The following is a 27,642-nucleotide window of genomic DNA, read 5'->3' as shown; positions in this document are numbered from 1 at the left end:
TGTCCTTGACGAAAAGTCGCAAGATGCTGTATGTTTAGCGCTTCTTAGAAAGTGCAGAGATTTTTCCGCGAGTAATATATTCACACTGTGGTCATTGTAGGTTCCTATAGTAAGGGATGAAAATACTGCGAGATCGAAAGAAGAAGAAACGTTGCCACAATATTGTGACAAATTTGGGAAAAAGGGCGTTTTGGCCCATATTGCGGCTTCATTTTCGCAATGCAGCGTTCCCAGTAAAAATATGACTTTTACATCACTCTGTAGTATGCGTTGTGGGTATAACGTACAGGATTATTGAAAAGAGTAGGTTTTGTTTGAAGCGAGAAAAGTTTTTTTAACTGAACAACCACAAGGTCACACGAAGTTTTTCTTTGCCTAGCCTTCGCAGCATAGCACTTCAACGCAGGGTTCCAGCGGGGGTCTTTTCGCAGCAAAAAAAGCAAGTCGAACAACTGCTTGCCACTTCTTTCATTAATACTGCTGTACATAACGTAAAAAACGGCAATAGTGCTAAAATATGGAATTGTATAACCCCCTTGGACCATCAAAGGGCAGGCAATATTCAAGCGCGTCATCGTACAAAGGGGCAGAATTTTAATGAAGTCAGTGGCTGCAGAGCTGTACTAGGGCGTCGTGTTTGGCTTCTGATAGTTAAGATACATGGTCTTACACAATAATTAACGACATAATTAAGCTATAGCTTGTTCAAGTTGTTTTTATGCTCTTTCAGGTATAAGCCAACGCCTGCATGTATATATATGTATATGCGGTAGAAAAAGAGGTTGACAAACGTGCGAAACACAGGTTTTACTAACGTTTCGGCAAGGGGACCTGCCTTCGTCAGACGAAGGCAGGTCCTCCTGCCGAAACGTTAGTAAAACCTGTGCTTCACACTATATATATATATATATATATATATATATATATATATATATATATATATATATATATATACGTAGATTATGAAGAGTCTGTCTTCGGTTGCCGTAAAATAATTAGGGAAAAGGTATACGCTTCGAAAAAACTGTTCATTTGTCGACGTTTCGATCGGAGACCGATGTTCATCAGGATGAAATTTACCAGGCTTCGATGCGCTTTTATACCATCGCTCTCCGAGCCGAGAGTCACATTCCTCGAATCTAATTTCCTCACAAATTATGATAGAGAAGCCCCTGAATCACTCCTCATCTGTAAGTTTGATACCGTCGCGTCTGATCTCGGCATCCCATCGTGTCAGGACAGTCTGTTTTCGATGATGATGCTGCTAGTATGTCTCGGATGTAGGCGGTTGGCGGTTCTGCAGAAATGGCGCTGAGGCGTTCGCTTTGCATTAAAATACTATGGTGTTTTTGTAGCACATCAGAAGCGCGCGGAACTGACGCCGAATGGGTGAGGACAAGTTTCTCTGGATGAGGGATATATATATACATATATATATATATATATATATATATATATATATATATATATATATATATATATACGATGACGCTGTTGAAAAGGTGCTGCGTACCAAACCGATTCAAACGATATACTGAGCAACTCGCAGTAACTAGACAAGGTGATGCAGATTACACAGATAGGCAACTCAGTCTTCCTACGTTTTCATTCAGACCACACGCGACGGTATCAAACTTATAGATGAGGAATGATTCACGGGCTTCTCTATCATAATTTGTGAGGAAATTAGATTCGAGTAATGTGACTTGTAGATTTTCAAAAGAGAGGTCAGGTGCACGTGTCTTGAAATGGGCAGGTTGGGTAAGGTGTTAGCATGAGATTTATTATTGTTAAAACGCAGTCTAAAAGGCCCTTCTGTTTGCCGAATGTACTGTTTTTTGCAGAGCACGCACTCGATCATGTATATTACGTTTTTAGTGCCACAATCGAAATTGCCTTTGATATTTAAAGCAAAGTTCGAACCTGTACTAGTGACTTGTCGCGATGTGCACAGGTATGGGCATACTTTACATAGTGGTTTTCGGCAAGGATGGCATCCCATCGTGTCAGGACAGTCTGTTTTCGACGATGATGCTGCTAGTATGTCTCGGATGTATTTAGCCTTGCGATACACTGCTTTAGGCGGTTCTGCAGAAATGGTTCTGAGGCGTTCGCTTTGCATTAAGATACTATGGTGTTTTCGTAGCACATCAGAAGCGCGCGGAACTGACGCCGAATGGGTGAGGACAAGTTTCTCTGGGATGAGGGTGTCGATTTCTTTGTCGTGCACAACACTGTTCTACGATCATGTATATCAGCGCGTTTTATTGCGTCGTCAGTGAAGTGTGATGGGTAATTTTGTTTGACCAGATCGTCTTTTAGTGTTTTGCAATTTTTGTCAAACTCTGATTGTTAGGAACAGATTCGGAACAGATAAATCGCTTCGTGCGCGTGTCTGTTTCACTGTGTATATTTACCAGGACCCAGAATCTTGTTTCCTGGACATATATATATATATATGTTCAAGGGTGAATGGGGGAACGGAAGAGGAGGAAGACGAGGAGTTAGATTAAACTGGTGTTCTGACTGACGCCATGTCTCGTCCATTACAGTAAGTCGGCAGGATCTACCTCAACAGTATCATGAACCCACCAAAGAAGATGATCAGCCTGCCGAAATACACCGAAGCTGAAGACGACGTCCCTGTGGACAAGTGGTTGCGTCTCTTCGAAACGAAACGAAGCTATCAACGCGACCGAACTGCAGACTCAAAAGAGAGCAGCGCATCAGGCACTATTACGAAGAGAAGACGCGCCTTGGTCGCCTTGCAGAGTTGAAGGACGTTCACATAGTGTTAGGCTTGACCGATGGTGTACCTGAGGAGATTGAAAGGCGCCTTGCTGGAATGTCGCTCGCCACCCCGGCCAAGTGGCTTGCTGCTGCGCTCCAAGCGGAAGACTCTGTCCAGAGAGATGCTTCCCAACGCTCGTCGAAGCAGCAGCTCGGGCAACGCGAGCCTCATCCTACGCGACGATGGACTGCAGGATCGACGCGCACCCCCCGCAGTGAGTGCCGACGGTGTGCATCTGCTGGTGTTTGCCAAATCAGTTTCACTGGCACAATGAGTGCCCTCGTCGTGAAATGGTGTCTGCTCTAGCTGACGACCAGGGAAACGAAGAGGGTGGCCCAAAGCTGCACTAATACGTTTTGGTGCGCTTGTCCACGGACATTTGGTGAACGCAACTCTAGATACAGGAGCCACTATTACCTGTATCAGTGACGCTGTGTTCAGAAAACTGAAGCTGCAATTGCTCAAGGATCCATGCATCAATGTCCAACAAGTCACCTCAACAACAAACACTTTGGGCCGCGTACACATACAATTGGTAATAGGGAAGAAAAAGCAGGCAGTCCAAGCACACGTTCTCCAAGGCATGAAGACTGAATTCTTGCTAGGCCTGGACAACGCCTCCTTTTTCAACCTTTCGCTCAACTTGAATACAATGACTTTGCTTCAAGACGACGAAGATCTACACAATCCCTTTGAAAATGAAAGGTGTGTCTTCAGTGCTGGTACAACCCCGCTCCAGTCCATTGACGTCACGGACCTTTCACCGTCACAACAAGCTGCTTTGAGAGATGTGCTTCACAGTTACGAGGACATTTTCTCAAAGTCTCAGATGGACTTCGGATGTATTGCGGATGAACGACATCGCATTGTCCTCAGCAACAACGTCCCTATTCACAGACCACCATATAGATGCTCCCCGGCAGACAAAGAGGAAATTGTCAGGCAAACGGACCTACTGCTTAAGCAAGGCGTGGTGCGTCCCTCTTTTTCACCTTACGCAGCTCCTGTCATTCTTGCGGAGAAAAAAGGCGAAGGGCGTACGCGTTTATGCATTGATTATCGAAAGCTTAATGATGTCACTGTGCCCGACTACCAACCTATTCCGCGCATAGATGATGCGCTGGACTACCTGGGCAAATCGAAATATTTTTCTACATTGGATATTACCTCAGGCTATTGGCACGTTAAAATGAACCCAGAGGACATCCCAAAAACAGCTTTCGTCACGCCAAACGGCCATTATGAATGGCTTGTTATGCCGTTCGGTTTGAGAAATGCTCCCGCTGCATTCGAAAGAGCTTTAATATCAGTGATCAGAAAACATAACTTGCAAAATGTCGTTAATTACTTTAATGATATCGTAGTCTTATCCCACACATTTTCTGAGCACCTGCTGCATCTACAAGCTCTACTGCAAGCTCTAAAAACGGAGAACATAAAACTGATACTGAAAAAGTGCCACTTTGCCCAAGCTTCTCTTGAATATCGGGGTCACAGAGTGTCGAATGGTACAGTATCGCCAAAACGAAGCAATATAGAAGCAGTATTGCGATTCCCAAGACCAAAATCTCCGAAAGAGCTGCAGCGTTTTCTTGGCACCACCAACGTTTACCGCCAGTTTATACCGCATTTCAGTGACATAGTTTACCCACTTACAAAACTGTTGGAGAAGGACACGCCATGGGAATGGAATTCCTCATGCGAACAAGCTTTTGAGAAAATGAAAAATTGTCTCACCGAAGAGCCAATATTACGAATATTTTCGTGCGAGGAACCATGCATTCTTTATTGCGACGCATTTAACGCAGGTATCGGCGCAGTCCTGAAGCAACGAGATCGTGATGGGAAAGAACACCCTGTCGCTTATCACTCGCGCAAGCTACTCACGCACGAATTAAATTGTGCCATCACAGAGCTTGAATGTCTCGCTATAGTTGACGCTGTTGAGAAATGGCACTTCTATCTCCATAGAAGACCATTCACTGTTGCCACCGATCACGCTGCCTTACAATGGCTCAAAAACATCAAAAATCCCCAGGGCCGTCTGTTTCAATAGTATCTGAAGCTGTCTATGTATGACGTCAACATTCGACATCAAAAATGCATATATATATATATATATATATATATATATATATATATATATATATATATATATATATATATATATATATATACAACATCGAGGTGCACTTTATTGCCGCGTGTGACCGGGTAACTACAATAACATTAAAATTTTGAAAAGGGAAAGGAAATCGATGTCAACAAAGGCAGTTTACCGTGACTCACTGGCTACCTCGTGCAACGGAAGTGCTTCACCATTAGAAATGCTTCACCATTAATAATTCTTGTTCCACTGCAACAACAGACGCCGACCGATAAAGTGAAATAAATGCGAACGCTTGACAAGTAGTAGTTTCTGAGAAAATGGGTCTAAAAGAAGCCTTGAAATACATGGGAGGTATAGGGCCTACCCTGCCCCCCCCCCCCCCATTACGAGGAACTGCAACCTGCAAGCATGCGCCATGTCACATGTGCATACAAGTCGAATCCCTTCTCAATTAAAGATATGTAAAATGTCTTCCCTTCGCGTGTACTACGCGTGAGTTGTGAATCAGAATCAAGTAGTCTCTCACGTATCTAAATATACTCACACCAGTGAAAAGTAGAGCTTCAACTGCGGCCAGGCACCAACTTATTTAGACGCTCGTTTTCTGCATGTGTGATTTTTTGATCCAGTTCCGATAGTTTGATTTCAAGTAATCAACTTTCTCAAGGCCGTTTCGCATATCACCTAGGCGCAACTCTGCGATATGGTTGGGTGAGATTGTCTGCCATCGACAATATTTCGCTAAAAGAGACACAGAAGATATGACAGAACAAGCGAGGAAACGAAGAAAATAAATAGAAGCGAAAAAATATTGATGTCATCACTATATGGCACGTTTCTATTAAAAAAATTGTTCAGCACATCTTCTTGTTCAACAAATCATGAATTACACTTCTTTTCCTCTTTAACTCACGATATCTCGAGATGGACTTTTTTGTTACATTTCGAAATTATCCAACGACTTGACAATGCAGAAGGCTGATTTTTAACCCGAATAAACTAAGCATCAATACAAAGCTACTGAAGGCTGTGTCCAGATAAGGTCGAACACGAGGTCCCAGTTACTATTCCCGTTTTTGATGAAATTTACTGTACGTCTAGGCATTAGAGCAATAACAGTGGTTTCGAAATTAGTTTCGCGAACAAAAATTTTGTTCGCCTCAAAAGAAATGCATACATTTTCGCCGCAAAAATCACTTTTCCGCCAATTTCGCAATCTTTGAAATTTCAGCGCACCTAGGCAAAGAACGGTGCACTTCTTGGTGACAATATTTATTCCTCTCAAAGAACACGTGCAATATAATTTCATGAGTCTATCAGTTTCCTTGCTTGTCAAAGCACTTTTAATAAAAAAATCACAAACAAGGCTGATGGCACAAAATACCTCTATTTTAAGAATTTATTGCTGCAAACGAGTGAGTATAATAAAAAGCAGCACATATTACCTTCCATACTTGTGCTCACTTTTAAAATAATTTCCGTGGTTGTATCAACCATCTTCTCACTCGATAATTTGGCAGAAACAGATGTGACTTACCAAAGAAACCGAGTTTTGAAAATGGTTTTCTCAAAAAGGCCATTTTTATTTTTTTTTTAACACGAAAGTGCCTTATGTCAGGGTCCACCAAGACATCAGTGACGTATATCCGTCACGGTAATGACGTCAAAGAAGCTTACACGATCAGACGGAAAAGAAAAAAAGCTCTGTCAACGAGCCGTCGAACCCACGACCGCTTGGTCCTCAACAACACATGCCGGGCAAGCTATCGACTGCTCCACGGTCACAGGGCTTATAGGCTTTACATATGCGCGTTTTATATCTACCACTCTCCCGGTCGGCGGGCCGGTGTTGCCCTCTGGGAGCGGTAAGGTAAAGTAATTCGTGATTACTGTGGCCTCCGCGATTAGCACCTGCCACGCGTTACACGTCCGTCCCATTCGCGCCTTTTCAAGAGAAGTTCAATTTTGTTAATCCCTTAACACACCGCCAGGTGGCGACCATAGCTCAAGCGTCGTAAAAGCGTAGGCCTCGCTCATAGCATCACGCTAATCGAAACCAAAAATAGCTCTGCGACGCGCGCCTGCCTCAAATGGCTGTAACACCGCGTTCCCTGCTCACGCGTTTGCACCGACAAAAATCGCCGCCGGTCCACCGGGGCGGCACGACACACTTCGCGTTGCCTTCTAGTCCGGCGCTTGGTGTTCAATCACATTTTAACAGGCCGCGGGATGTGGCGCCCAAGTGCTGCGTTGAATATGCGACGCTCTTCTGGCTATCACAGCTCGTTCTCTGATTACGCTTTCACTGTTAACTTAAACAGCAGCCACAAGGGTTTCTTTAATCATTTAACATGGACGTTAGTCATCGTGATGGAGATATACCGCCAATCAACCAAGTCGGTGCATCCACGTTAAACGGTGCTGTAGCTACCAGACATCAATATACATTGTGCAAACTCTCTTATATCAATGTACAGTAAACATTCAGTCACTTGTGTAAGGGCACGCTTTACGTTCGTATTATTCCGACTCCTATGACGGAGGGATCAACCTTTTTTTTGGAAATTCCTCTGATTCAAGTCAAGGACATCCTCTACCAGTCCGAATAAAAAAGCGTTGCATTATTGTGGTTGCTAACAAGTTATAATGTGTCAAATGTGACCAAGTCAGCCTAGCGGCCGCGTCGTTTCTTCTGTGCCGAAACTCGGATATGGATTGTTCAAAAAACTTGTACGTGACATAACCACAAATCAGCTGCTCCACACAAACAAATGCGCAGCCAGGTGTCATGGTTCAGCAAGCTTTGTCTTGTGATCAGCCTCTTGGCAAACCCGCAGCAGCGGCCGCTCGATGCTGGGGGCGCTCACATTACATGAGTGCCGCTTCGACTGCGGACGAGCTCCGCTTGCGCGCCAAACTAGGCTCAGAGGAAGAACGACAAAATGAATGCATCACTGTGAAAGTTAAAGGGTGTTAAGTGCCAAATAAAGCCATGTAATACAACGAAATATCTGCCGGCAATATTGCAGTGAGCGCCTCCAGTAGTGCACTCATGTGTTGCTTCCTCTCTTCTGATGGCCTAAAGATAATTAAGTTCCCTCTATCAGCAAAATATGACACAAAAGCAAGCCATTACATCTAAAGAAAGCTGTCGTACGTTCTTCCGATGATCGAACAACTCAGACTGCAGTTGTTCTCCATCTCGTGCAACACTTCTGTCAGCCGGCTTTGAACAGCAGTCTGTCCATTTCATTTCCTTGATTGAAGCATCGCTCTAAAATAGTGTATTCTTGCTCGTCCGCAGATATAATGTTCAACGCAAGCCGCGTGTTTATCACGATATTTTGCGGCTGGGGGAATAAGAACAGGGAAAGAATACATGCCTGCTGTACTGAAGGTGCTCACTGCGAAATTACCGGCATAGTTTTTGTAGGATAATATGGCTTTTGTTGGCGCTTAACAGTACTTAACTTTCAGAGCGATGCATTCCTTCTCTCGTTCGTCCTCTGAGCGTATTTTGGCGCGCAAGCCGAGCTCATCCGCAGTCGAAGCGGCACTCATATAACCTGAGCGCTTCCAGCATCAAGCGGCCGCTGATGCGGGTTTGTCATGCGGGTGATCGCAAGACAAAGCTTGCTGAACCATGACACCTGGCTGTGTACTTGTTGGTGTGGAGCTGCTGCTTTGTGATTAAGTCCCGTACAAGTATTTTGAACAATTTGTGTCCACGTTTCGGCGCATAACAAATGACGCGGCCGCTACACTGACTTGGTCACATTTGACGCATTATATTTTGTTAGCAACCAACATAAGGCAACGTTTCGTCTAATGCGGAAGGGTAGATAACGTCGTTAACTTCAATTAGAGCGAATTAAAAAAGTTAAATGGCCTTTTTGAGAAAACTATTTAACACGAAAGTGTTTTACGCAGGGGTCTACCACGGCACCAGCGACGCATTTCCGTCACGGATATGACGTTGTAAAATATAAAGACTAACATGGCAAAGAAAAAATATCTAGCAGAAAAGTTCCGTCAATGGAAGTCGATTTCATGACCCCGCGCCCCTCCGCGCGCGGCGCGAAACGATTTAGCCACAGACGGAACATTCTTCCCCATGATAACGGGAAGCTATTTATATACACGATTTGCTGGTGGCGGTACTCAGAGATCGATGGTACATCAGCGTGGTTTCGTTATCACTAGCGAGACGACGCGAAGGGTTCGAAGAGCACCCTTTAATGGTCGTAGACCCACGCTGGCCTCTGCAGGGCGTGGTCGCTAGTGCGCGCGCTTATCTCGAGATGACGGTGGTTTGCACGTCTTGTGCTCTCACCGCAAGCTTGCGCTGAGAGCACGAAGGTCACTTCGCTCACTGTAACGGCCGATATTGCGAAAAGAGCGCGCTGCTCACACACAAATAAGTTACAACTGTGGCAGTTCGCGCTCACCCAGTGTATGTTCGTTGTCTGCGTCCCTTCTGCTTGAGCAGTGCGTTGCAAGTTTCGAGCTCCTTGCTGTTCTTCGCGTGACATTACAGTTTGTTGGTACAGCATTCATTCCTTCGCCCTAGGGGCGCCAAAAAAGCACAACAAACGTTCAACTACGACTGTGAAGACGTGTTTCATACGATTCGGTCGAAGTTTGTGATCGACAGGAGAGTTCTTTAGAAGCGGCCCGCTGGCGTCCGACGGCTCTACCAAATAGGTCGCGAAGCTTCTGTTTACAGGCATTCCAACTGGTTAAGTCAGCATCATGAGCCTGAAACCACGCGCCTGCTGTTCCGCAGAGCTAGAAGTCAACATTGGCAAGCGTCATTGTAGCGTCCCACCGGTTGACCGCTGCAAACCGCTCGTACTTCGCAATCCAGTCATCGACGTCAACGTGGTCTGTGCTGCAGAAGTTACCGGGATCGGGCGGTTGAGTCAATACGACCGGCTGTACCGGAGTCGTGGTCGAAGCGGCAGCAGCAGAGTTGCTTTCTGTTGACATATTGAGGATGTCCAGGACACGTCCACTGCGGAGTTCCGTCGTTCGTAGTACCCCGAACCTCCACCAAAATGTTGCGAATATATTTATAACTTATTTACAGTGTAGGACAGTCCAGCAGTCAAGATGGCGGTTGTTACTTTCAGAACACCGACACGTCGTCTGCCTCTTCATCGCACACCTCACCATAGTCATAGCTGCAATCCCGCTACTAGATATATATAAAGGATTGTAAAAACTTGTCGAACGAAACTGTAACCCTAAAATCTTTGGTATCCTTTGTAGACATAATATATATATATATATATATATATATATATATATATATATATATATATATATATATATATATATATATATATATATATATATATATATACATATATATCAGGGCTGGGCAGAGATACTCGGAAAAGTATTCCGGAATACAGATAACGAAATGCATGGACCAGAAGCCTAAAATACAGATACTGAGATACATTTGGCTTTAGCGTAACGAGATATTTCGGAGATAGTTTTGCACTATGACGAAAAAAGTATTCCGGAATACAGATACTGCAATACAGATACTAGAATATTTCTTTTTTATTTCAAAGATTTTCCTACTCCGCTAAGACGTTTATAAGTTCAGTATAATGGTGTAAATAAAGTTGCTGTGCATTGAAACTTTTAGTTTGTTTTATTACAGTGCCCTCAGCGCATTAGGACATCACAGAGGGGGGTGGCGGCTTAAAAGGTACATAATTAGTAATAATGACATAATACACATATCAATCGCAATAAAAAAGTACACTGCTTCACAGTAACAGTAACAAGCACTGGGCACCGAAATCGACATATTTGGTGACAACTAAATGAGCTATGCTAGAATTAGCACAGTTTTAGCAAATCACTCGAATCACTAATGAGCACCAGTGAATTGAGAAAAAGTATACATTTACTTTGCACATAAGATCGGCTTTGCTGAGTAGGTTGCTGTGTGAGCTACTGAAGCAGGCTGCCTTCAAGACAGCGTCCATTCCGCTGCCCATATAGGCCGGTCATAATTACATACGCGCAATAGAGTCCAATATGTCGAAACTGCACAATCCAAAAATTGGCTTCCTAAAATCACGTTCTTTGGGGGTGAGAAGGTGTAAGCGCTCCCAAGTCGCTCCTGCAAGCTCTCTAAACAGACGTGTAATCAGGGACAGCTGCTCAGAGCGCACCATCAGAAACTAGCGCAAGCACTCGTCGCCTGGGCCGAAAGGGTCACTCTTCAATAAAGGTGTCACCACCACCGAAACTACCAGCACCCATTTCACTAAGCCGCAACAGGCGAAGTCGCCTCCGGCGGTGGGGGAACCTAGTACCACAAAAGACCGCTTCAAGCTGGTGATCAATTAGGAACGCACGCTGGAGAGGTGGCTGAAAGCACGACAAAGATAGCCATCTTCTAGTCACTTCCGCCACGACTATGGGAACTGCTTTTAGAAATGCCGCCGCTTTCAGAACTGAACGCAAGCGAAGCATTGCAAAGCCTCTGTTCCAAGGCGGTATCCGCGTGGGGGGTCACGAAGTAATGGTTTGCCACCCGAAAAAAAAAAATCTAGGCGAGCTGCACTGGCCTTGAGAGACATCGACTTTCGTTGGCAGAGGCCGACAACACTGCCTCCGTGATTGTGCCGTCTGCGGCGTCGCGCGCTTTACCACATGGGCCATTCTGTGTTTTGAGGGGAAACCATCGCCGCCATTTCTGTCGGCGACCGGGGGCACGCCTTTGCTTGTCTTTGCACAAAACAAATAAAAAAAAACCGTCATACCCCCTTCGAAACACACGTCAACTCATTTCCGACAAAAAGAAAATGTAACGAGATACCCGTGTCCACCATTGCATCGCGATACAAGCGACACATCGTAAAAGTATTTCACTAATGAGATACAAATGCATTTGGATACAGAAATACAGATACTCAAAAGTATCTCTGAAATACTATCGCGATACACTTGTATCGCGATACTGCCCAGCCCTGATATGTATATATATATATATATATATATATATATATATATATATATATATATATATATATAATATATATATATATATATATATATATATATATATATATATATATATATAAAAGCGTAGACAGCCTCGAACGTAAAAACAGGTTTATTCTTACTCGGATGGAGGCGGCAGCCGAACTGCCGGGGGCAACGATCGGTGGATCGTTTGAGCCGAGCGGGGCAAGGGGAGGAGTCAACATCTGGAAAAGGTTTCAGCATCCGGTCCTTCGCGGGACTCGCTCGTGACACAGGGAGTGCTTGGAACAAAACATCTCCTCCCTCCTTAGATTGTCGCTTGGAAGCGATCTGGGGGCCGCCGTGGGCGCGTGGACGCTCTGGACGCACCAGGAAGAGAAGCCTCCGCTCGCTGGGTGTTGTTTCTCTTGTGTTCAGGGCCGGCGGGCGGTGGCGCCGATTCATCTGGTGCGAGATGCCAGGCTAAGTGGGACGAAGCTTCCGTCGAGGTGGCTGCTTGAATGGGAGGTTCCCTTGGCAAATTACCTGAACGACGTAGCTGATTAAGGTGGCGGCGTGTGGCTTTTCCGCCGATGTCGACGAGCCATGACCGCAAACCTATGCGTTTGAGTGCCGTCGCTTCAACCCATCCGGGCTTTCTGTGGAACTGGGGGGCGTATATGCGCTGTCCACTTTCAATTCTTCTGCTACGCGGGAGCTTTTCTTCCTCCGACAGTGTTTTCCCTGAGGGCTCCGGGACAATTGCTGTCAGCTGGGTTCTCAATTCTCGTCCGAACATCAATTTCGCTGGCGTTTGTTCAGTGGTGCTTTGAACAGTGTTGTGCTGTCTGAAGAGAAAGCGCGCGATGCGGCGTTGCATTGTCCCAGTCTGATCTTTAGTAAGGGCGCGTTTTAGCTCAGCCACGTAGCGCTCGGCTTGTCCGTTCGTCGCCGGGTGGTAGGGAGCTGATGTAACAGACGAGACGCCGTTGTCGCTGTAGAACTTGAGAATCTCCGTGGACACAAATGGAGTGCCGTTGTCCGAGACCACCTTGCGCGGTAAACCGAACGTTGCAAACAACGACCGCAGAGTGTCGATAACTGCTGCCGATGTCGTTGTAGCCATTTGTTTTACCTCAAGCCACTTGGTGTATGCGTCTACAACCACCAGGAATGAGCATCCTTCGATAGGTCCAGCAAAATCAATGTGCAGGTTGTGCCAAGGCGCGTCTGGTCTTTCCCATTCAGGAATAGGGGCTCTTGGCGGACTTCTGTGGTTGCATTGGCAAGGCTGGCAATCTTTAACTGTCGATTCTATATCACCGTCGATACCAGGCCACTACATATAACTTCTGGCACACTTTTTCATGGCAACAATGCCTCGATGACCTGCGTGGACAAGCGACATTGCCTGTTCGCGAAGTGCCGCCGGAATTACAACTCTTCATCCTAAGGTGACGCCACCGCGATGAGTGCTCAACTCCGCAGCTCGCTTGCGGTAAGCGTTGAAGTGTTCACCCTTTAGCTTCTGCACGTTGCCTTCTTGTATAGCTGCGTAGACTTCCTTCAAGATAGTGCACTCCTGCGTTGACGCTGCTACCGTGTCAGCTGTTAGCGGAGGGTTCGGCAGCGCCTCGAACATGAGTATATCACCCGGCGGGGGTGGTTCATCTATTGTGATGTCTAGCGGCAGGCGGCTTAGTGCGTCGGCGTTCTGGTGTTTCTTCCCAGTGCGATGTACGAGTTCGTAATCGTACGATGACATCTTGATGCACCATCGTGTCATTCGCGGCGACAAAGTCTGTGGTATTGGCTTCTGGGGACCCATAACACACAATAAGGGCCGGTGATCTGTTATGAATGTCACTTTTCTGCCCGTGATGTACTGCCGAAAGTGATCCGCTGCGTAGACGATGGCAATTCCCTCTTATCTAGCTGGGAATAATTCCTCTCTGCCTGCGATAGGGTGTGCGATGCGAAAGCGATCGGGGCTTCCCATCCCTGGTCGTCAGCTTGGGAGAGGACTGCTCCCACTCCGTATGGTGATGCGCCACAGGCTAGCAGTAGGGGTCTCCTTTCGTCGTAGTGTCGCAGAACTGTAGACTTACGAAGTAGTTGCTTAAGGGCAACAAATGACTCTTGGTGGCGTGGCGACCAAGTCCATGGGACTTGTTTCTGCAGGAGCCGGTATAGATCGTTGGCCACCGTAGCTCGATGTTCTAAGAACCGGTCGTAGAACGTTAATAGCCCTAAGAACGACTGCAGTTCTTGCTTGTTAGTAGGCGCTCGTGGTTTAGTAATTGCCCGCACTTTGTCTTCAGTGGGATGGATACCCTGCGCGTCAATTTGATGTCCAAGAAACTTCACTTCAGGCACCGCAAAAACACATTTTTCTTTGCTGATGCGCAAGTTAGCATTTGATAGCTTTTCCAAAATGAGCTCCAAGCGTTCTGTGTGCTCTTCATTGGAGGCGCCACCGACAATAACATCGTCCAAGTAGACGCAAACGCCAGGGATCCCGCTAAGCGTAGACTCAGTAAGTTTCTGGAAGATTGCTGGCGCTGCAGATATTCCGAATGGTAGCCTTTTAACTTTGTAGAGGCCCTTAATGGTGTTTCTTAAGAGCAGTTCAGACGTTGATTCGCTCACCTTCAGCTGCTGGTAGGCTTGTGTCAAGTCCAAGGTGCTGAAGATTTTTCCACCAAGAAGCGTGCTAAAAACCTCTTCCGGTGTCGGCAGTGGGTAGGAAGATGCTTTTGTCGCCAGGTTAACAGTGCTCCGGTAGTCTCCGCAGAGGCGTAGGGTACCGTTCTTCTTTTGGACGACAACGAGTGGTGTAGCCCATTCCGAATGTTGCGTCGGTTCGATGATCCCTTGTTCCTGCAGTCGGTCAAGCTCATTCTCGACTGACCTTCGTAGCGCGAAAGGCACCAACCTAGCTTTCAAAAATTTCGGCGTCGCATCCTCCCGAAGCTTTAGTGTGACTGGAGGTCCGTTGTTTCCTGGTATTTCTTCGGAGAAAACCGCTTTGTACTTATGTTGAAGCTCCTCCACTGACGGATAGCTGGGTGTGTGGTGGACTTCGCCAATGACCACTCCAAGAGGGGTGAACCAATTTCGTCGTAAAAGGCGTGATCCAGAACCGTGAACGACTAGCAAGGGGAGCTGATGGGTCTGACCGTTGTAGTACACGTCTACGTTGGCACAGCCCAGTAGTGGAAGAGAATGTCCGGACCACGTTCTCGGCTGCGTGTCGTCTTGCTGGAGAGCTGGCGCGTTCTCACGCCAAGTGGCGCGAAAAGTGTCCTCGCTGATGAGCGTGCATGCTGCTCCGGAATCCACCTCAAACCTGATAGGGCGCTGGTGTACCATGATTTCAGTCGTAATCTTCGGTCTCGTGCCGAGGTTCACAACTGCGTTTAAGTCATATAGTGCCGATGACGTTAGTGCTGTTCGGCTTGTATCTTGCGTCTGGCCCTCCTGTGCGTCGACATTGTTGTTCCGTTGCACTGAAGTCTTCGGCCGGAGCTGTTTGCGCTTCGTGATGCATGCCTTTTCAGTGTGTCCCAGTTTTTCGCAAAAATTGCAGGTCGCTGTCTTGTATCGACATACCTGGGGATCGTGCATGTCGTCGCATCACCAACAGCGTTGTGTCTTTCTGCTTGATTTCGCCTTAGACGTAGAATGACGTGACTGCTGACTGGTGTGATGCACCGGCTCGACGTTCCGTCGAATATCCCTCGGCTGGTGACCGGCGCTCTCCGCTCGTAGGGCGATGTTGTAGGCTTTGGAGAAGGTGAGACCCGTCTCCGCGAACAGGCGTTGTTTTAGGCCTTCGTCACGCAGTCCGCACACAAAACGGTCACGCAACGTAACGTCCAAGGGGAGCATAGTGGTGTTAGCAGGTATGGCAGTCGATCCTCCCTCCTGCGCAGTAGCTGAAGTTGTCGCGGTCAACGTCCCGAAATTGCAGTCAGCAGCAAGCTTGTTTAGAGCCGCTACGTATTCGGCCACTTTTTCGCCTTCCAGTTGGTCTCGCCGTTGGAAGTGGGCTCAACAGTAGACCTCCGATGGCCTTGGGTCATAGTGTTCTTTAGCGCTGCTACGATTTCGTCGTAGTCAACGGCTGCTGGAGTGCGTGGCTGAATCAGGGCACAGACTGTGTCGTATGTCTGCTCCCCACACAGCGTTAGCTGATTGGCTCTCTAATTGCATATATATATATATATATATATCTATATATATATATATATATATATATATATGGTGGGGTGAAATTGAATACATCCGATGGAAAATACGGTAGAAAGGGATGTCGACCAACCTGCAAAACACAGGTTTTACTGACGTTTCGGCAGGAGGGCCTGCCGGAACGATAGTCAAACCTTTGTTTCGCACGTTTGTCGACCTCTTTTTCTACCGCATATATATAGATATATATATACCTGGGATGCAGACGTCAAACATAATACTCTCTATAAAGCAATGGAAAAGGAAATGGGGTTGCTTTATAGACAGTACCATGCTTAAGGTCTGCTTACCAGCTCGGTGGGAATGGACTGAATTTTGCCGTTGTGTGTGCTTCATACCGCTTGAGTTACCTCGGCGAAAAGCTCGCGGAGATTCATTTCAAAAAATTATTTCTCAAGCTAAAACAAAAACGTTTTGTAACTTTGCCAATGTTTAGCTAATATATAGTTGTCAAATGAAGTATCGTCCATATTTTTAGTCTAACCACCAAGGCAAGTTTTTTGATGCTGAATGCAGAGCTTTAAAAAAAAGTGAAATTCGTAATTTTTTAGATGATCTGCTATAACTTCAGCGACTAAATTATAATTATTTTTCTTTTGTAGCATGTCCAACAGGCCACCAGTACATAATTCATTTCTTCCCTTTGAGTTTGCCTTGTTCTTGTAGAAAAATATGAAACTTCGCAACTTTATTCAATTTTGCTCGTGCGAAAAGCTCTCGAAGAAACGATATACATAAATGTCATTATTTTTACAATTACATCACTTCATTAGCTTTCCGGAAATACTATTTTATCGAGCGCATCCCATAAACGTCCTTTGAAAAAAATTATTGCTTGATGCCCTTTAGCTCAGTCGACGCAAAACTACACGCTCTTACATATAGGCGGGAAAATTTTTGGCAACAAAAATAAACGAGCAAAGCGAGTTTCGAACTTCAAGAGAAACGTGGAATTTTTTTCAGCCATATTTGTGATGGTCGGAAAAACGCTGGATGATTAGGCATGGAATGACCCATATATACAAGGTGTTTCAAGAAATGTGTCCAACCTTCTCAAAAAATCTGGAAAATGCGATATTTGATTGCTGCCTTCAAATTGGGTTTTATGTAGTGGCAGGGATTTTAAGATGGTTAAAGAAATTATTTGGGCCTGTAATTAAAAACTTTTTTAATTAAAAAGTTAATTAACTTTTTAATTAGTGAAGTGAGGTGGTTGTGTCAAAAGGGAGAATTGAAATTATTCATGCCAGAAACCCAACCCAACTTTGAGATTTCGAAAAAGTGGCATGTAGTAATAATTACGACGTAATGAAATTCAACCAAATTCAATGGCGAAACAGAAACATGGAAGAACGCAACTGGCATATTCTTATGAGACTTCCGAAATGAGTGAATGACTTTTTTTAGCGCTAGGCATCTTAAGATGGTTAGAGACATTACTTGAGACAGTAATTAGGAAAGTTAAAATAATTAACTTTTTAATTAGTGGAGTTAGGTGACTGTGTCGAATTGCGGAATTGGAGTTTTTCGTGCCAGAAACTGATCCCAACATTTAGATATCGAAAAAGCGGCCTCTCGTAATAATTACGAAGTGATGAAATTCAACCGAATTCGATGGCTTTCGCTGTTGAAAGCCATTGCATTTCGTTGAATTTCATTACGCCACAACAATTACTAGAGGGAACTTTTTCGAAATCTCGAAGCTCGGATGGGTTCCTCGCATGAAGAGTTTCAATGCTCCCATTTGACACAATCACCTAACTCCGCTAATTAAAAAGGAAATTAAGGTAACTTTTTTATTTACTGTCCTAAATGATGTCCTTAACTACCTTAAGATAACTGCCGCTACAGAAAAAGCAATTGTGAAAATCCGGAGCAAATATCACATTTTCCTCATTTTTTGAGAAGGTTCGACACATTTCTTGAAACACCCTGTATAGTTAAATGGAGCTGTGGTTTGTCATATCTGGCCTCGTTTTAATTATTCATTTGAGAGAACTTGCTGTAACTGTTCAAGACGTGGCAAATAAAATTAACAAACTAACCTGCCCCTCTTTTCTGTACCGTATTTTTCAACATGTAATGAGAATAACAGTGCGCTGCATATTAAGTGCCTAGCTCAGAAGGGAACTTAGCAAGCACAATCTTACGTTCCTATATATTTTGCACTGTTTCAAAAACTTTTGGAAAATAAAAAGGAAAAGAAGTCAACCAAGGCTGTTTGCTAAAACATTCAATAACGGGGATGCGGAAAACCTAATTGACTTCTTTATTTATTATCCTCTTCAGGAAGACACTTCCGGTGAAGCAGAAAGAGTTATGGCCCACCTGTTTGTGTACAAGATGGTCGATTGTGGGACAACCTTCCTGTGCTTTACAGTGTACAACATCGATGATCTCAGACATCTACCAGCACTTGGCCAAAGACTGGGACTGGTGCAGAGTGTTATTCGAAATAGTGGATGACACCTTCCGAATCCGTATTCATTTGAAAATTTTGCGCTGCCTAAAAGACGCTAAATGGAAACTAAATCGTTTATTCAGCTTAAATCGTGACATGTTTAGAGAATGCATACATATCTGCTGAGTTATTATTAGAATGGTAAGGAAGTGCGCGATTGACGGGACACAAGAAGTAGTACACAGGACAAGCGCAGTCCTAAACATGTCACTACGTGCACTACTTCTTGTGTCCCGTGAATCGCGCAGTTCCTTACCGTTCTAATGTCATACCAACTGGCCCCACAACGCACTTTACTTCAGTTATTATTATTCCGTGGAATATCCAGTTTTTGGTCATCGTCTGCCAAGCCACCAGCCCCATTGGGCGACTTCAAGGTCAGAGCATTTGATTGATTAATGGCAATATAGCTTTTGAGCCATGTTAATCCGATTCATGCAACTTGTGCAACATCAGGATTTATGCAATGTGAGCCATAATCTCAGGAAATGGAGATGACGAGGAAGAACACAATTGGTGGGAATAGATTGCATGTAAATGTTTTAACGGGTCGAGCTGTACTACTGCATAACAGTAGTACACACCATCTCTCCATGCGCGACTTGCCGAGCCCGAACATGTACCACACTCCGTGGTGAATTGGAAAAGTACCGCAGATAACTTAGGGTCGCAAGAAGAGAAACGACGAATTCACTTCCTTGCAAATTACTATCCGTTTCACATGTTTCGCGAGAGGTATGAAACTGGTAAACATGCTTTGTTGTTTCGAAGCCCCATTATCTATAAACTATGTGGGCTTCAAGTGTATATCTGAGAATGCTGGCGTCAGGCGTTCAGATCTTCTACAAAGAGTTTGAATATAGAAGTAGCTATACGCGCATATGTCTTTCAAACCTTATACAAAGCTTGTTTACAAGATGAAATCGCCGAGGCTAAATAGTTTTATGATCGATCCTATTGCTTTTGAGAGAAAAGGCGTAGTTTAGTAGGAATAGGGCTTAACGACCCAAAGCGACTAAGTGGATGAAAGATATTTCCTCATCTCTACTGTTTCAAGACGCGCATTGCTGCTTGAGTTCTATTCACTGGACACAGCCTATTCTCCTGCATACCTCGATCAGCTGTTCAATCGTGTCTCTTTGTAAAAGGGTGCTCGAAGAAAACACGCGCTCGCTATATGAGCGTCTATGCGAGAAGAATTACTTCAAAACAGAGATTAAGATAAAATATATATGCAGGGTGCGGTTCATAACGCTCATTCGCGCCACATAGAAATAGGAATGCATGTAGGTGTTGGTGGAGGTACTCTGTTGACATCCTGAGGCAGTTGTGATGACACCCATTCAACGGCGCAATGACAGCATTGATGAAGTGAACCTCTGATGCGATTTTCGTTCGTAGCAGGGCTGAAAAGGGCCAAAATACGTTGCTGGCTTAGGATCGATAATTCATACGCATTAGAGAAGACGACAGGGGCAAAGAAGAATGACGCATCAACAGCGCTACCTTGCAATAAACGTTTTATTCGCGATCGAATATGCTACTAATACCATAATATGTTGGTTATAAAAGCGCGGCAAGAACATTTAAGGGTACAGTGCAGAATACACACGTGTCATCATGTCACCGCTCACCTACGTCTAAGCGACGGTTCAAGAAAGTTCTTTCTTGGTATCGTGACGTGTTACAAAAGCTATTATTTTGCAAGTTTTGTTTTAAACGTTAACGGCAAAAAACTTGGTTCCATACCATGCCTGTTTGCATTTGTTGTTTTGTTTTGAGTCTTCATTATGTCTGTGTAAATCACTAATTGTGTTGGTTTTGTAAACTCTCACTACATTTCCATTTTCTCGTTATCATATCAGAGTAGATCATAAGGAGATCACTGAGGTCTTTAACATGAGAGGACAAAAGGTCTAATGCAATCATCTTGGTTATGTTGTTGTGCAGTGTAGAAGAGGTGACGGCGTCGACTCTATGCGGGTTCGGAGAGACGACAGCGGGCAGTTCAGGTGACACCGATGAGATCTGGCACTCGTGCGACGGTGACAGAATAGCTAGAGCAGTGCCTTGTGGTAAGACTTGAGGGCTGAATTCGAAGTTCAGAAGAGGAAGGCACGTCTTGTTCGCTGTAACAGCTACAACTGTGCACGGAGATGAGACGTTGCGGGCCAGCAGAACACTGGGAGAAGGAGAGACCGCGTAATCACCATCCGGTACACTGGGATAGGGTTCAACAGCGACGCAAGTTAGGGCTTGTGGTGGCAGACGAATAGCCTCAGCACACGAAAGTTTGGTTTGAGCCACCTCCGACACGTCGGCGGAAGCAGGCAAATCAAGTTGTTGGACACCGGCCGAGCAGTCAATGACAGCAGAATGGTCAGACAAGAAATCGAGTCCGAGGATGACATCATGAGGACAATAAGCGAGAATATGAAACAGAAGGGACGTCTCGTGGGCGGAGAACCTCACACGTGCCGTGCACATTCCGAGTACAGCCGGAGTTCCTCCACTAGCTACACGTACAAATAGGGATTCGGGCGGCGTAAGGATCTTATTTAATTGTGCACGGAGATCAGAGCTCATAATAGAAATATGTGCGCCGGTATCAATGAGGGCAGTAACAGGTAGGCCATCCACTTCCACAGCAAGCAGGTTCTGGTCCGTAGTGAGGGTCAGCAGAGGGTTTTCAGGTCGGGGGTCGAATGCAGCGTCACCTCCGGGAGCTGCATTGCTCAGTTTTCCGAGTATGGGCGTCCAGTAGGGCGGGGCGACGAATGGCGACGGGGCTGAGGTGAGCGGGAGCGACGATCGCTTGGGGACGGCGAACGGCTGGAGCGTCGGACCGATGTCGCAGGAGCCTCATCGTATGGTCCACCGTCACGATCGGGAAACTGCAGGGGCCGGTGGTTGTCGTCACGTCAATAGCCAGGAAACGAGCGAGATGGAAAGGTGCGAGAACGACTGTAGCGAGAAATATGTCCTACACCGTGGCAACGAAAGCAGATAGGCTTGTCGTCCTGCTTTCCCCAATGGGCTGGGTAAACATAGCGGTGAAACATTTCCGGTGCACGAGGAGGCGTTATGGAACTGACACGAGGTTCTGTCAACGAACATACCGGCTGCAGTCCGACGTTTGCAATCTCCTCCCTACAACCTGCTGGATCAGCAAAATTGTTGGTGGAGGATAATCAGACGACCGCGTCAGCAAAGATGGTGGCGACGCCGCCTCGATTTCTCTGCGCACGATGCGAACTACGCTCTCGTTGGTAGGCGGTTGACCGCATGGCGGCTAAGGTCCTCGCAGGATGATGCAGCGGCCGTGTTCGGAAGTCGCACGAAATGCTGGGCAACGCGGCGACTCTTCAGTTCTTCGAACCGGCGGCACTCTTTGATGATGTCGTCCACGGTTGAGCAGTCGTTAGACACTAGTAAATTAAAAGCATCATCCGCAATTCCCTTGAGCAAATGGCTTACTTTGTTAACCTCTGCCATGTTGGTATCGACACGTCGGCAAAGGGCCAGGACGTCAAGGATGTAGGAGACATACGATTTGGTCGAAGTTTGTGACCGACAGGAGAGTTCTTTAGAAGCGGTCCGCTGGCGTCCTACGGCTCTACCAAATAGGTCGCGAAGCTTCTGCTTACAGGCATTCCAACTGGTTAAGTCAGCTTCATGAGCCTGAAACCACGCGCCTGATGTTCCGAAGAGATAGAAGTCAACATTGGCAAGCATCATTGTGGGGTCCCACCGGTAGACCGCTGCAAACCGCTCGTACTTCGCAATCTAGTCATCGACGTCAACGTGGTCTGTGCTGCAGAAGTTACCGGGATCGGGCGGTTGAGTCAATACGACCGGCTGTACCGGAGTCGCGGTCGAAGCGGCAGCAGCAGAGTTGCTTTCTGTTGACATATTGAGGCTGTCCAGGACACGTCCACTGCGGAGTTCCGTCTTTTGTAGCACCCCGCACCTCCACCAAAATGTTGCGAATATATTTATAACTTATTTACAGTGTAGGACAGTCCAGCAGTCAAGATGGCTGTTGTTACTTTCAGAACACCGACACGTCGTCCGCCTCTTCATCGCACACCTCACCATAGTCATAGCTCCAACCCCGCTACTAGATATATATAAAGGATTGTAATAACCTGTCCAGCGAAACTTTAACCCTAAAATGTTTGGTATCCTTTGTAGACATAATAAATATATATATATATATATATATATATATATATATATATATATATATATATATATATATATATATATATATATGAGTGAGAAGGACTCACGTACGAAATGTAGTTTTAATAAAGTTTCGGCTGGCCGACCAGCCAAACCGTTAATAAAACTACCTTTCGTACGTGAGTCCTTCTCACTCATCTATCGTACCGGACCCATCGATCTTCATACCCAAAGTACTATATATATATATATATATATATATATATACAGGGTGTCCCAGCTATCTTTAGCCAAGGGTTAAAAAATACAATATTAGAGGCAGGTGAGTGAAATGACTTGCAAATTGCTGAGAGCCACCTTGCGCACTACAGACAATTTTTTGTTTTGTAATTAACTAATTTGTTAATTAGGACGATTTAACTAATTTGCTAAATATTGACTTTAGGCAAGAAATCCTGCTTGCAAAGTTCGAGACGTCCTCAGAAACCCCAACCGCATCATTTGCGATAAAGAAAGTCTCACGTATACCATTTTTTCCAAGCTTCAAAGAAAGCCCGCGAAATACAAAAAGAACCACGTGACTAGCGCGCTCGCGCGCCGCAAGAATGCTGCCCTCAGCCGTGGTTTGAGCGAACGAAATCAGCTGCGGCCGCGACTCGGCGTCTCCGTTGCAGCGGTAGGCCGATAAGTTAAAGGTGGTTTCTTGGCTCGCGCTCGCTACAACTTGCACCGTCACGCGCGCAGCTGGCTGGCAACGGGCCAAGAAACCACCGCCCACTTATAGGCCTACCGCTGCAACGGAGCCGGCGAGTCCCGGCGGCAGGTGATGTTCGTTCGTTCAAACCTCGGCTGAGGGCAGCATTCTCGCGGCGCGCGAGCGCGCTAGTCACGTGGTTCTTTTTGTATTTCGCGGGCTTTCTTTGCAGCTTGGAAAAAATGGTATACGTGAGACTTTCTTTATCACAAATAATGCAGTTGGGGTTTCTGAGGACGCTCTCGAACTTTGCAAGCAGGATTTCTTGCCTAAAGTCAATATTTAGCAAATTAGTTAAATCGTCCTAATTAACAAATTAGTTAATTACAAAACAAAAAATGGTCTGTAGCGCGCAAGGTGGCTGTCAGCAATTTGCAACTGATTTCACTCGCCTGCCTCTAATACTGTATTTTTTAACCCTTGGCTAAAGATAGCTGGGACACCCGGTATATATATATATATATATATATATATATATATATATATATATATATATATGGTGGGGTGAAATTCAATAGATCCGATGGAAAACGCGGTAGAAAGAGATGTCGACCAACCTGCACAACACAGGTTTTACTGACGTTTCGGCAGGAGGGCCTGCCGGAACGCTAGTCAAACCTTTGTTGCGCACGTTTGCCGACCTCTTTTTCTACCGCATATAAATACATATATATACCTGCGATGCAGACGTCAAACACAATACTCTCTATAAAGCAATGGAAAAGGAAATGGGGTTGCTTTATCGACAGTATCATGCTTGACGTCTGCATACTAGCTCGGTGGGCATGGACTGAATTTTGCCGTTGTGTGTGCTTCATGCCGCTTGAGTTACGTCGGCGAAAAGCTGGCGGAGATTCATTTCAAAGAAAAATATTTCTCAAGTTAAAAAAAAGACCTTTTGTAACATTGCCGATGTTTAGCTAATATATAGTTTTCAAATGAAGTATCGTGCGTATTTTTAGTCCAAGCACCAAGGCAAGTTTTTTGATGCTGAATGCAGAGCTTTTAAACAAAGTGAAATTCGTAATTTTTTAGATGATCTGCTATAACTTCAGCGACTAAATTATAATTATTTTACTTTGTAGCATGTCGAACAGGCCACCAGTACATAATTCATATCTTCCCTTTTAGTTTGCCTTGTTCTTGTAGAAAAATATGAAACTTTGCAACTTTATTCAATTTTGCTCGTGCGAAAAGCTCTCGAAGAATCGATATACATAAATAAGTCATTACTTTTACAGTTACATCACTTCATTACCTTTCCGGAAATACCATTTTATCGAGTGCATCCCATAAACGTCCTTTGAAAAAAATTGTTGCTTGATGCCCTTTAGCTCAGTCGACGCAAAACTACACGCTCTTACATATAGGCGGGAAAATTTTTGGCAACAAAAATAAACGAGCAAAGCGAGTTTCGAACTTAAGAGAAACGTGGAATTTTTTTCATCCATATTTGTGATGGTCGGTAAAACGCTGGATGATTTGGCATTGAGTGACCCATATATACAGGGTGTTTCAAGAAATGTGTCCAACCTTTTCAAAAAATCAGGAAAATGCGATATTTGATTGCTGCCTTCAGAATTGGTTTTTCTGCAGTGGCAGGGATTTTAAGATGGTTAAAGAAATTATTGGTGCCTGTAATTAAAAAGTTAAGTTAATTAACTTTTTAATTAGTGAAGTTAGGTGGTTCTGTCAAAAGGGAGAATTGAAGTTATTCATGCCAGAAACCCAACCCAACTTTGAGATTTCAAAAAAGTAGTAATAATTACGACGTAATGAAATTCAGCCAAATTCAATGGCTAAACCTAAACAGAAACATGGAAGAACGCAACTGGCATATTCTTCTGAGACGTCCGAAATGAGTGAATGACTTTTTTTTTTTAGCGCTTGGCATCTTAAGCTGTTAGAGACATTACTTGAGACAGTAATTAGGCAAGTTAAATTAATTACCTTTTTAATTAGTGGAGTTAGGTGACTGTGTCGAATTGCGGAATTGAAGTTTTTCGTGCCAGAAATTGATCCCAACATTGAGATATCGAAAAAACGGCCTCTAGTAATAATTACGAAGTAACGAAATTCAACCGAATTCGATGGCTTTCGCTGTTGAAAGCCATTGCATTTCGTTGAATTTCATTACGCCACAACAATTACTAGAGGGGGCTTTTTCGAAATCTCGAAGCGCGGATGGGTTCCTCGAATGAAGAATTTCAATTCTCCCATTTGACACAGTCACCTAACTCCACTAATTAAAAAGGATATTAAGGTAATTTTTTTTAATTACTGTCCTAAATGATGTCCTTAACTACCTTAGGATAACTGCCGCTACAGAAAAAGCAATTGTGAAAGCCCGGAGCAAATATCACATTTTCCTCATTTTTTGAGAAGGTTCGACACATTTCTTGAAACACCCTGTATAGTTAAATGGAGCTGTGTTTTGTCACATCAGGCCTCGTTTTAATTATTCATTTGAGAGAACTTGCTGTAACTTTCGAGGATGGGAGGCTTATATTTTTATGAGCCTACATGTGATGAAAAAATAGTAAACACTATGAACTAGCGGTCATCCCTCGTTATGTGCAGATGTGTTCAGGACCTGGCAAATAAAACTAACAAACTAACCTGCCCCGCTTTTCTGTACCGTATTTTTCAACATGTAATGAGAATAACAGTGCGCTGCATCTTAAGTGCCTAGCTCAGAAGGGAACTTAGCAAGCACAATCTTACGTTCCTATATATTTTGCGCTGTTTCTAAAACATTTGGAAAATAAAAAGGAAAAGAAGTCAACCAAGGCTGTTTGCTAAAACATTCAATAACGGGGATGCGGAAAGCCTAATTGACTTCTTTATTTAATATCCTCTTCAGGAAGACACTTCCGGTGAAGCAGAAAGAGTTATGGCCCACCTGTTTTTGTACAAGATGGTCGATTGTGGGACAACTTTCCTGTTCTTTACAGTGTACAACCTCGATGATCTCATAGATCTACCAGCACTTGGCCAAAGACTGGCACTGGTGCAGAGTGTTATTCGAAATACTGGATGACACCTTCCGAAACCGTATGCATTTGAAAATTTTGCGCCGCCTAAAAGACGCTAAATGGAAACTAAATCATTTATTCAGCTTAAATGGTGACATGTTTAGAGAATGCATACATATCCGCTCAGTTATTAATAATTTCGTGGAATATCCAGTTTTGGTTCTCGTCTGCCAAGCCACCAGCCACATTGGGCGACTTCAAGGTCAGAGTATGTGATTGCCTAATTGCAATATAGCTTTTGACCCATGGTAATCCGATTCATGCAACTTGTGCAACTTGAGGATTCATGCAATCTGAGCCATAATCTCACGAAATGAAGATGACTAGGAAGAACACATTTGGTGGGAATAGATGGCACGTAAATATTTTAACCGTACGAGCTCTACTACTGCATAACAGTAGCACACACCATTTGTCCAGGCGCGACTTCCCGAGCCCGAACATGTGCCACACTCCGTGGTGAATTTGAAATGTACTGCAGATAACTTAGTGTCGCAAGAAGAGAAGCGATGAATTCACTTCCTTGCAAACTCCTATCTGTGTCGCATGTTTCGCGAGAGGTATGTAACTGGTAAACATGCTTTGTTGTTTCGAAGTCGATTCTCTCTGAACTATGTGGGTTTCAATTTTATATCTGAGAATGCTGGCGTCAGGGGTTCAGATCTTCTCCAAAGAGTTTGAATATAGGAGTAGCTACACGCGCATATGTCTTTGAAACCTCATACAAAGCCTGTTTACAAGATGAAATCGCCGAGGCTAAATAGTTTTATGATCTATTCTATAGCTTTCGAGAGAAAAGGCATAGTTTGCTTTGAGCAGGGTTTAACGACCCAAAGCGACTAAGTGGATGAAAGATATTTACTCATCTCTACTGTTTCAAGACGCGCATTGCTGCTTGAGTTCTATTCACTGGACACAGCCTATTGTCCTACATGCCTCGGTCAGCAGTTCAATAGTGTCTCTTTGTAAAAGAGTCCTCGAAGAAAACATGCGCTCGCTATATGGGCGTCTATGCGAGAAGAATTAGTTCAAAGCAGAGATTAAAATAAAGAAGCATATGCAGGG

The sequence above is a fragment of the Rhipicephalus sanguineus genome, chromosome 9, assembly GCF_013339695.2.
Source record: "Rhipicephalus sanguineus isolate Rsan-2018 chromosome 9, BIME_Rsan_1.4, whole genome shotgun sequence".
Lineage (NCBI taxonomy): Eukaryota > Metazoa > Arthropoda > Arachnida > Ixodida > Ixodidae > Rhipicephalus > Rhipicephalus sanguineus.
The sequence above is the reverse complement of the archived record's forward strand: the minus strand, read 5'-3'. Positions refer to the sequence as shown.